The following is an 11,363-nucleotide window of genomic DNA, read 5'->3' on the forward strand; positions in this document are numbered from 1 at the left end:
TAACCAAAAGGACTCTATTCAAATGGCAGCACTACCTCGTCGACTTCAATTCTCTAAAATTGGGACCTCCAAATCCGTCCCTAACTTTATAAGAACCAACACAAGCACCTCAAATTGATAGCCGTACGAAGCAGATGCAGCAAGCGAAAGTTCTCGAGAAGCTTAATCGTAGCTCTCCGATGGGAATGAGGCTGGAATATATGTCTCCTAGCCACCGAAATAGTAAGACTGTTGTCCAAATTGTAGAGGAAGATATTCAAAATCTAAATGATCATTGGGCAACTGGCTTAGTATGATATGTGTTGGGAGATACCCCTTATGAGAAGTCTATGGAGAATTTTGTTACAACTGTTTGGGATTTTGTTTCAAAGCCAAAAATCCTGTATCACACTGATGGCTACTATGTCTTTCAATTTTCCACAATTGAGGATCGAGATATGGTCACGCAGGAAGGTCCCTACACCTATCACAACAAGCCATTCATTTTATAGAATTGGGAGAGAGACTTCTATTTTGATCCTCAATGCATCACATATATTCCCCTATGAGCAAACTTTCCTGGGCTACTAATAGGATATTGGTCTGCAGATGCACTTAGCAAAGTGTCTAGCGTTATTGGTGTCCCTATGTACACTGATATATATACGGCTGACCTTAATAAAATCTCATATGCTCGAGTCCTAGTGAAGGTAGATATCACAAAGACACTGGTGGAGTATATTGACATTGACACCCCTTCAGGGACTATCCAACAATCAATTGCTTATGATAGGAAGCCCAAATTTTGCTTGGACTGCAATCATTTTGGTCATGATAAGGATATCTGCTGGAGAACCATCCATATATCAACTGAGGGAGAAGAATTCCAAGCTCCAAAGCAAAGAATAAGGACTAAGAATAAGAGAGTAATACAAGAATGGAAACAAAAAGAAGTTGCAAAAGTTGTACATGATAGTGCCAGTGCTATCAATAAAGTGGAGATTTCAAAGGGTGGCCACCACTAGGTAAATGCTTGTGATGACAGGCAAAGGTCAACTATTGCAGGTGAGCATAGGCATACTCCCAAGAGGAGTGAGGAAGGGCCTTCTCATAGGCAAGTCATTGCACAAAGGCAACATGCACTACAACCTGGATAAGTGTCTACATCCAATCAATATGAGGCTCTAAATGCATGTATTCCTAGTACCTTAGGACTAAACAAGTCTGGGAATGAATCTTCATTCCACCCTCCATGATAGTATGTATTTGGAACATAAAGGGGGTTGGGCTAAATAGAAGGAATTAAGGCTCTTTCTGATCAAGAATAAAATAGATACCCTTGGATGTCTTGAAACTAAAGTAAAGGAAATGCAGGCCAAAAAGAAAATAAATGCAGTTGCAAAAGATCGGGGCTATTGGTGCATTTATACCCAGGCAGTTAATGGTAGGATTTGGCTGTTATGGAGAACTCATCTCATAGTCAAAGTCCTACAAATTCATGAGCAATTCATACACTGCTCTGTGGAGGACTCAACTGCAAACGTTCATGCACTTGTAACAGTAATTTATGCTAGGAATGAACCCCAAAAGAGAGAATACTCTATGGCATGATTAACATGTATTGGGGACTCACGTGCAAAACCCTTGGCTTCTTAGCGGGGACTTCAATAATGTCTTATTCACAAATAATAGAATAGGGAAACCAGTTACACAAGTTGAGATTAATAACTTTAACCACTGTGTGGACTCCTTGCAACTGACACCACTCACATCAAAGGGTTGTTTCTTCACTTGGTGCAATAAACAACAAGCTAGTAGTAGAGTATATAGCAAAATTGACTAAGCTTTGGGAACTTCAACTGGATTTAACTGTATGGGCATGTTAAAGATGCAGAGATTTAACTACTTTGATATTACAAATTCATGAAAAGTAGTTTAAATTGATTGAAATCTAGTTAAAGATGCTTACCAATGAATTTGAGAAGAAAAAGCCCTTCAGAAATCACATCTAGAGTATTTAGAGTTGCGAAATGGTGTAAAATGAGCTAAGTCCCGATTTTTCTCTCTTTTACCTAACTGCAGATGTCGTTGTTTGCAATTGCGATGCACGCAAATGCAAAACACTAATCGCAAACGCGATCAGTGCATCAGACCGTCAGACGTCGTAAATGCGATAGAAATCTCGCAAATGCGATTAGCCCCTTCTTCGCAAATGCGAGATGAGCTTTACATTTGCGAACTTGCCACCCCCAGCTCCAAGTCGCAAAAGCGACTCCAAGGTCGCAAATGTGATCACCCACAGTCCGCAAATGCGACCATATCTTCGCATTTGTGAAGTCAACAGCCCTCCCTAGATATCGCATTTACGAGTCCGACTTCGCAAAAGCGGGACTCGCAATTGCAAACAGGTCATCACAAATGCGAGACCTACAGACTTGAAACACTAGTAGAATGCATCAGAAATCCCAAAACCATTATGCAATGCACCCGAAACTCACACGAGCCCCCGAGGCTCCAAACCAAACACGCACACAAGTGTAATAACATTATACAAACTCGCTCGCTAACTCAATCATCAAAATAACATCAAATAACAAGAATCGATCATCAAAACTTAAGATTTCAACTTGAAAACTCAATTTTCACAAACATTCACGTAATGCGCCGAAATGCGCTCCGGTCACTCGAGACCCCAACCAAACTTACGTACAAGTCAAAAAACATCATACGAACCTATCAAAATTGTCAAAACATCGATCCGATGTCGTTTATCAAAAATATTAACCATGGTCAACCCAAACCTTATTTTATGTCAAAATCACTTTTTCTTCAAAATTTTACCTAAAAGCTTTCTTAAAAGTGACACGGACAATGCACGTAAATCAAAAACTATTAAATGAAGCTGTGAGAGATCTCAGAATACATAAATTAATTTTAGTACTCAAAACGACCTATCGGGTCATTTTCCTAAAAACTTTTGCTCACTCGAATGTCGTTATTTTCGGGTATTATTTGGGTAAAACATTAGAATACCGTGGAATTGGTGGGATCGTGTTCTTGCTGGTAAAACCCAAACTTTATGGGGATTCCACTGATTATCTGTCGAACTAGAGGGCTACTTGATCAACGAGTTGTACCACGCTTCAAGAGGTTATAACCCATATAATTTTGTACGTGCTAGCTGTCAAAATTACATGTGATTTTGATACCGAAATTGCTTTCATTACATTTAATAATTCAACAATCTAATCAGGTTTTTGCAAGAAGTCTGACCGATCGTATAGAAACATATCACTTATTCTTCTATCAGGGACATGTGTAAGAAAAATCCAGGTCATGAAATCAAGCTAATTGAGATTATTACAACTCGGAACTGAGCGTACCACGTCTTTACAGAGCTGAGCAAACACAAAGTGGGAGTAGTAATAAAAAACGTAAGTCGATATCTTTAGCATATTAGACTATCTAAAAGTCCATATTTTTAGCATTATATCCAACATGAAGGGGATGTATCAATCCAATATACTCTTTCCGATTCATTTTTACTTGTTCACTATACTAAAAATATATTTTTACTTTTACTTGTCCACTATACTAAATCAAGAAAAAACAATCTTTTTTTCCTGTTTTATCCTTATCATTAACTACTTATTCCCCCAAATCATTTTTCAAGACTTTTGGATATATACTATCATTATTATTGGTAAAATAGTGAAATACATGTTTTATTTATTATTTTTTAAGGGGCGTGAATAGTCTAAAGTGGACAACTAAAAGTGAACGGAGGAAGTAGTTAATTAATCATTAGTTGCTCAATAATCTTTACTTTGTTTTCCACATATTGCACGTGAAAATGATCTTTTATGGCTATTTACAATTTGAATAGAAAAGAATAACCTTTTTCAGATCCTTTCCATATTATTTTCATATATTATGTATAAAAATGCAGATCTCTTGTAAAAAGGATAAAAACTAAAAATAAATTTGTAAATGGCTACAAAACCATTTGACCGGCATGTTGAAGTGGTCTTTTATGGCTACTTCAACTAGAAGAATATAAGCTTTTCTTTCTATAAGCCTACAATACAATAACATCATCTGTAAATACATGTAGTATAAATATGACATTTATTTTGGCTATTTCAACTTGAAGAATATAGTAAGCATTCAGTGCTATTTATAGTTGAGGTGGTCCAAAATTTGGTACTTAAGTTGCTGTACAATTCTATTTCAGTTACCCTTCCCCAGTGGATGAGGTCACCCATGAAATCTAGAACCAACCACTTGCTTAGGTGTTCTAATTGTATGGAAATTAATTTTGAGGAACACTTTTTATTGAATTGACATTTGAAAGCCTCAGGTGTTGGCTCAAAATAGGATCACAGACAATCATTTGTTCCTAATATTATGATGATCTTTTTGGTCATTTTAATTATCACATGTCCCCAAAAGAAATTTATTCTCTCTTAAAGCAGGTTCATCTAGTAGCATCCATAAGTACATGTTCGTCATATTATATTAAAGAAGTCTATAAAAAGCAGCATTTTTCTACATATTTAAGTTTTTGACAAAACGATCATTTACATTTATATATCCAAAGATATAGCAATCGACTTTCCAGATCGTTTACCTATTCAAAAACTATTCTCCAGCAAGTTTAGAAATTTAAATTTTATATTTTGTAAAAATTATAACTTTATCAACTCTGTGGATCTAGATATTATATAGTGGTGACTAGTGATGAAAAAAGAAAAGACATTGCATGCATGATACTATTAAGGGATAAGGTGTATATTGGTGGAAAAAATAGGCATGACATGTGGATCAATAATATGATAACGGGCGGAATCTATATCAGGTCATTAAAGAAAGATGATGAGGCACAGATAAAATACCCACGGTATTTTATGAAAGAAGATATCGTATCTAACAGCTGGGAAAGATGAAATAGGCATAAGATGCATGAACACTATAAAAGGGGAAGATTCATGAATCAGTTATAAATATGAAAAGGGAATCAACATTATCCCTGATTATGCGCGATCACCAATTATTACCATAACCGTTACGAGTAGATTTAGTAACGAGCAATTAATGCAGTTTATGTTAGTAACGGGTAAGAATTAAGTAAGGGAACAGTTACAGCTGTGTATCCTTATATAAGGGCCTTTAACTTATTTTGTACGATCATCTGAATATTCTCAAATATAAGCAATCAATCTTTTACTTTTATTTTCACTTGATTAAAGATTCCGATCCATAATTCTAGGGAGAAAACAACGATTATCAATAAGATTTCTTTCCTTCATTTATCATTTCAATTGCGTGTTTTATTTTCGTATTTTTGGAAAAGTGAAGTAAATTTGGTTATTAGAAATCCGATTTTCCTCAATATTGACTTTGACCACAAAAACTACTCTTTGACTAAACAAATTGGTTCCGTTGCCGTGAATCTGATAATCTGTTCACTTTTTAAATTTTATTTTTAGCAACAAAGCATGTCTACTACTAACGAAATTGATCAGGTACGTGAGAGAGGACAACAACGTGGAACTCCACCACACCACATACCCACAGCGACTCCACAACGCTCACGAAAAAGTTCACCTAAAAGGTCTGCTACTCGTACTGATGGAAAACAAGTAGGCAAACAAGCCAACGAGGAAGATAATTTGAAGCAGATGATTGCACAACACGTTAGTGAAGCTCTGCGTGCTTTTTCAAATAGGTTGCCCAATGTTGTGCAGACTCCTCCACCATTAAATACAACTCAATAAAGCCCACGTTAAGGACTTGATAACTCAGAAAGTGGAGAAATACTAAACGAATCCATAGACGGAGGATCAGGTACACCAAATAATTTTAATTTGCAAAGTTTGGTACTAACCTTGTAGAAACAGCTCAAGAAACAAAATGAGCGGATAGAACAAATACCTGGAGTACCACCAGTGATTAAAGGAGTAGATATTATCAAATATTCATAACAGCCCTGGAAGCCAAGTGCGGCACCTTTGCCAATTTTCAAAAAGTTCAAAATGCCTGATATTCCTAAATATGATGGGATCACTAACCCATGAGACCACGTCACCACATTTAACATGGGTGTAAAGGGCAATGACCTGACCAAGCAGGAAATTTAATCAGTTTTGGTGAAAACATTTGGCGAAACCCTCACAAAAGGGGCATTAACATGGTACTCACTCTTACCTGAAAATTTTATTGACTCTTTTGTTGAGCTTGCAGATTCATTTATAAAAGTACATTCGGGAGCCAAAAAAGTAGAAAATATGATGGAAGATATATTCAAAATAAAATAGGAAAACACAGAATCGCTCAGGAAATTCGTGGATAAATTCCACCGGGAAAGGATGATGTTACCATGAGTACCTAATAACTGGGCAGCTTTGGCATTTGCAAGTAATTTGAATGACAAAAGTTCATAGGCCACGAGAATATAGATAGAAAGTCTACGGGAGTTTCTTGCAACTACTTGGATTGACGTGTACAACATATACAGTACGAAGTTACGAATAAAAGAAGATACGGTTACCCAACCAAAGGTAGAAGAAATTCACGGATCTAAACGTTCAGAAATAGAAAAGAAGTCTGGTAAGAGTAGGTACGATCCTTATACGGGACCTGCAGGACGAGATTCCCGATCTAAACATGAACACGCACAGTTTGATTTAAGATTGAAACAAAAGCAGACGAGTTCTTCCTCCCGATTCAAAAGGGAGCGGAATACAGCCAGAAGCAATGATTAAAACTCTCAAGTAAGAATAGGAGATAATAATTTCAACATCAGTACATTAGAATTGTTAGATGTTCTAAGAGGGATGGTGACAAGGTGCGATGGCCAAAAGAGATGGGGTCAGATCCTAACAAAAGGAGTCAGAAATTTTGATGCGAGTTTCACATTGATCATGGCCATAGAACATCAGATTGCAGGCTCCTATAGGGAGAAGATGAGTATCTATTGAAGCAAGGCTATCTCACCGATCTGTTCAGTGAAAAAGGAAAACAATCTTACATAAAAAAACAGGCAAGAACCACCAAAGCCCCTATCACCAAAGAGAAAAATAAATGTTATAATCAGGGTTGAATAACGTACACGACAGCAAGAAAGACATTCAAGGTTACTGTTACCCATGGGAAACAGTTTCGTCATGTTTTGGAAGGAGACAACATAATGTTTGATGATGAAGATGCAGACGGCTTGATCATTCCTCATAATGACGCACTAGTAATATCTCTATTTGTCCATGATACTAATGTTAAACGCATTTTTGATTGACCTAGATAGCTTAGTAAATATCATTCTACTAAGAGTAGTAAATGAGATGCAAGAAAATGATCGAATCATACCGAAGTCACGGTCATTTTTTGGGTTCGATAATTCAAGTGTCCACACAAAAGGAGAAATCATATTTGCTACATTTGCAGAAGGTGTCATCAAAGACACTAAATTCCAGGTGATAGATGCAAAGGTGACCCATAACATAATCTTGGGAAGGTTATGGATTCATGACATGGATGCGGTCCCGTCAACGTTGCATCAGGTCATTAATTTCCCATCATAGTAGGGAATCCATCAAATCAAGGGAGATCTACCGACATAATGAGATATCAACTCAGTGCAATTGCTAGTGCCACATCCGAGGATGGAGGTATGAAATAGTAATTAAAGAACTCAGTTGAGGATAATTCAGTGCCTACCTCAACTAGAAGTCCAAGAAATCAAGCTGATATAGATTCAAGGCCTGATATGATTCATGAACCATAGGAAAATAAAAATATCAAAATAACCACGGAGGATCTCAAAGTTATATTATTCATCCACTGGCCTAACAAAAAAGTTTACATTGGAACAAACTTGACATTGGAAATGAAAGGTAAGTTAATTGAATTTTTATGTGCTAACGCCAATTGCTTTGCTTGGTCGCATTCAGACATAACAGGTATACCACCGGAGATAATGACTCATAAGTTGAATGAGAACCCATTTCACCCACCTGTCAAGCAAAAGAAAAGGATGCAAGGAGTATTTAAAAATCAAATAATCCAAGATGAGGTACAAAAACTTCTGAAAATTGGTTCAACTCGAGAGGTAAAGTACCCTGACTGGTTATCTAATACTATCGTAGTTCCAAAAAAGAATGGGAAGTGGCGAGTTTATGTGGATTATATCGATTTAAAAAAGCTTTCCCTAATTATTTATTTCCATTACCGCATATAGATCCATTAATTGATTCTACCGCAGGTCATGAACTTTTAAGTTTTTTAGATGTATATTCTAGTTATAATCAAATAAAGATGTATCCTCTAGATGAGAAAAAGACTTTGATTATTACATACAGGGGGACTTATTACTACAAGGTTATGCCGTTTGGTTTGAAAAATACTGGAGCAACGTAGCAAAGATTGGTGACCAAAATGTTTCAAGAACACTTGAAAAAAATCATGGAGGTTTACATTGATGATATATTGGTCAAATCAGGACAAGCAGGGGACTATTTTCAACACTTGGCTGAAACCTTCAAAATTCTCTGAAAGTGACATAAAGCTACACCCTGAAAAGTGTGCCTTTGGTGTCGCTTCAGGTAAATTTTTGGGATTTCTTGTTTCTAACATAGGAATTGAAGTGAATCCCGCTCGGATCAAAGAAATTGAGGAAAAACCAAATGTATTTACAAGCAAAGAAGAGGTACAGAGATTAACAAGTAGAGTATCAAATTTAGGAAGGTTTATATCCAAATCTTCAAAAATAATATTTTAAATTCTTTTCAATATTGAAAAAGCAAAATCAATTTGAATGGACTGACAAATATCAACAAGCTTTGAAGGATTTAAAGTCATATTTATCGAAACCGCCCCTGTTAAAAAAATTGAGGGATGGAGAAAGATTGCTTATTTACTTAGATATGTTAGAAAGGACAGTAAGCGCGGTGCCAGTACGTGAAGACAAGGGTAAGAAATCTCCAATCTATATTTTAGAAAATCTTTATTAGATGCCGAGACATTGTATCCTTATTTAAAAAACTTACATTAGCATTAATTATGGCATCAAGAAAGTTACAACTCTATTTTCAATGTCATCCTATTTAAGTAATAACTACTTTCCCACTAAGGAATATATTGCACAAGCAAAAGTTATCAGGAAGATTAGCTAAATGGGCCATAGAGCTTAGTGAATATGATATTATCTATCAGCCTCGAACTGTCATAAAATTCCAGGTACTAGCAGATTTCGTAGCAGATTTCAGCTCGAACCCACTTACTGAAGCAGAAAAAGAGGTATGAGTGTTCACCGGATCCAATCTGGGAACTTGGACCTTATATACCGACGATTCTTCAACGTAAAAGGAGCAGGTTTGGGATTTGTTTTAATTTCACCTTTGGGAGAGATTATAAGACAAGCAATAAAATATTATCCAATTACTAATAATGAGGCAGAGCATGAAGCTGTGATTGTAGGTTTAGAACTCGCGAGGGAGCTTGGGATTTAACAAATCGAAATCAAAAGTGACTCGCAGCTAGTAGTAGGACCAAAATCAAGAAATCACATGGCAATAGAAACACGAATGCAGTAATACCTGGAAAAGGTACGAGAGTTATTAAGGTAGTTCCAGACATAGAAAGCTATCCAAACACCCAGGGAAGAAAATACATAAGATGATGCATTGGCAAATCTGGGGTCCGTGGCTGATGTGTCAAATGCTGAGAATGCAATTGTGGTGCACTTGATCCATTCAGCCCTTGATCAAACCAAGAACGAGGTAAATTTGAATAATTTAACCTGGAATTGGAGAAACGAGTTTGGGAATTTCTTGCAGTATGGAATTTTACTTGAGGATAAAAAGAAATCACAATTGCTATGATTGAAAGTTGCTCAGTATTGCCTAATAGAAGGGAATTTGTATTGTAAGATGTTTGGAGGACCCTTAGCACGGTGCCTTGGACCATTGCAAACTGAATATGTGATGAGAGAAGTGCACGAGGGACATTATGGCAATTATGCCATGGGGGTATCGTTGGTGAAAACACTAATAAAAGCAGGGTACTATTGGCCAAAAAAGGAAGATGAAGCGAAAATTGTGTTAACAAGGTGCGATAAGTGCCAGCGATATGCAAATAACATGCATCGACCAGCGGAAGTGCTCCATTCAATCATATCACCGTGACCATTTATGAAGTCGGGGATGGATATCGTAGGTCCTCTACCTCAAGCCAAAGGAAAGGTACAATTTTTGTTAATTCGAACGAATTATTTTTTAAAGTTGATAGAAGCAGGTGCCTTTAAACAGGTACGAGAAAAAGAATTTATGGACTTTATTTGGAGAAATATAATATATCGATTTGGAGTCCCAAGGGAAATTGTTTGCGATAATGGGCCATAGTTCGAAGGTGCGAAGGTTACTGATTTTTTCAAAAGTTGGAAAATTAAATGAATTACTTCAGCACCCTATCATCCCGTAGCTAACAGACAAGTTGAGTCAAAAAATAAGATCATAGTCAACAATCTAAAGAAGCGATTAGAAGAATGTAAAGGCAAGTGGCCAGAAGTGCTATCGGAGGTATTATGGTCTTACCGAACAATGGCAAAAATAAGTACTGGAGAAACAACACTCTCGCTCGTTTATGATACTGAGGCCTTAATTCCAATAGAGATAGGAGAACCAAGTACAAGGTAAACGCATGAAAATGAAGCATCAAATGAGGAAGAACTTCATACAAATTTAGATTTGAAAGAAAAGATAAGGGAAGCAGCTTTGATTCGAATGGCAGCACAAAAGAAGAGGATCGAACGATATTATAACAGGAAGGCAACCCTAAGATATTTTAAGATTGTGGACTTTGTCCTCAAGAAAGTATTCCGATCAACACATGTGGGAAATACAGGAAAGCTGAGTTCAAATTAGGAAGGTCCGTATCGAGTTAAAGACATTGTTGGAAAAGGAGCGTATGAGTTGGAAACTATGGACGGCAAGGTGTTACTATCCCATAGGAATGCAGTCCATTTGAAGTAGTATTACTTCTGAAAGAGCTAATACCCACGGTCACGTATCATAAAAGTTTATTTTTTACTTTGTTCATTTAAGTTTTACTAACCATTTTAGATGATAGGCAAAAAGCTAGCCAGTACCAAATGATGACATTAGACCTGAAAGACACACGAAATACTTAATTATTCCCGGTCTAGGTTACAACAATTATGATAGAAAGGGTTAAGCAGTCATCATCTAAAAAGTTACCTACGAGTCCCGTGTGTATTTCCTTTTTCACGGAAAGAATCAAAGTAAGGAACTGATCCAGTGTTCGAGATTCATGCTTCAATGCTCAAATACTAGGGGGACTATGTATTGGAGACGTACGCAAAGGAATAA

Source organism: Nicotiana tabacum, chromosome 23 (assembly GCF_000715075.1).
Source record: "Nicotiana tabacum cultivar K326 chromosome 23, ASM71507v2, whole genome shotgun sequence".
In the NCBI taxonomy this organism is placed as follows: Eukaryota; Viridiplantae; Streptophyta; class Magnoliopsida; order Solanales; family Solanaceae; genus Nicotiana; species Nicotiana tabacum.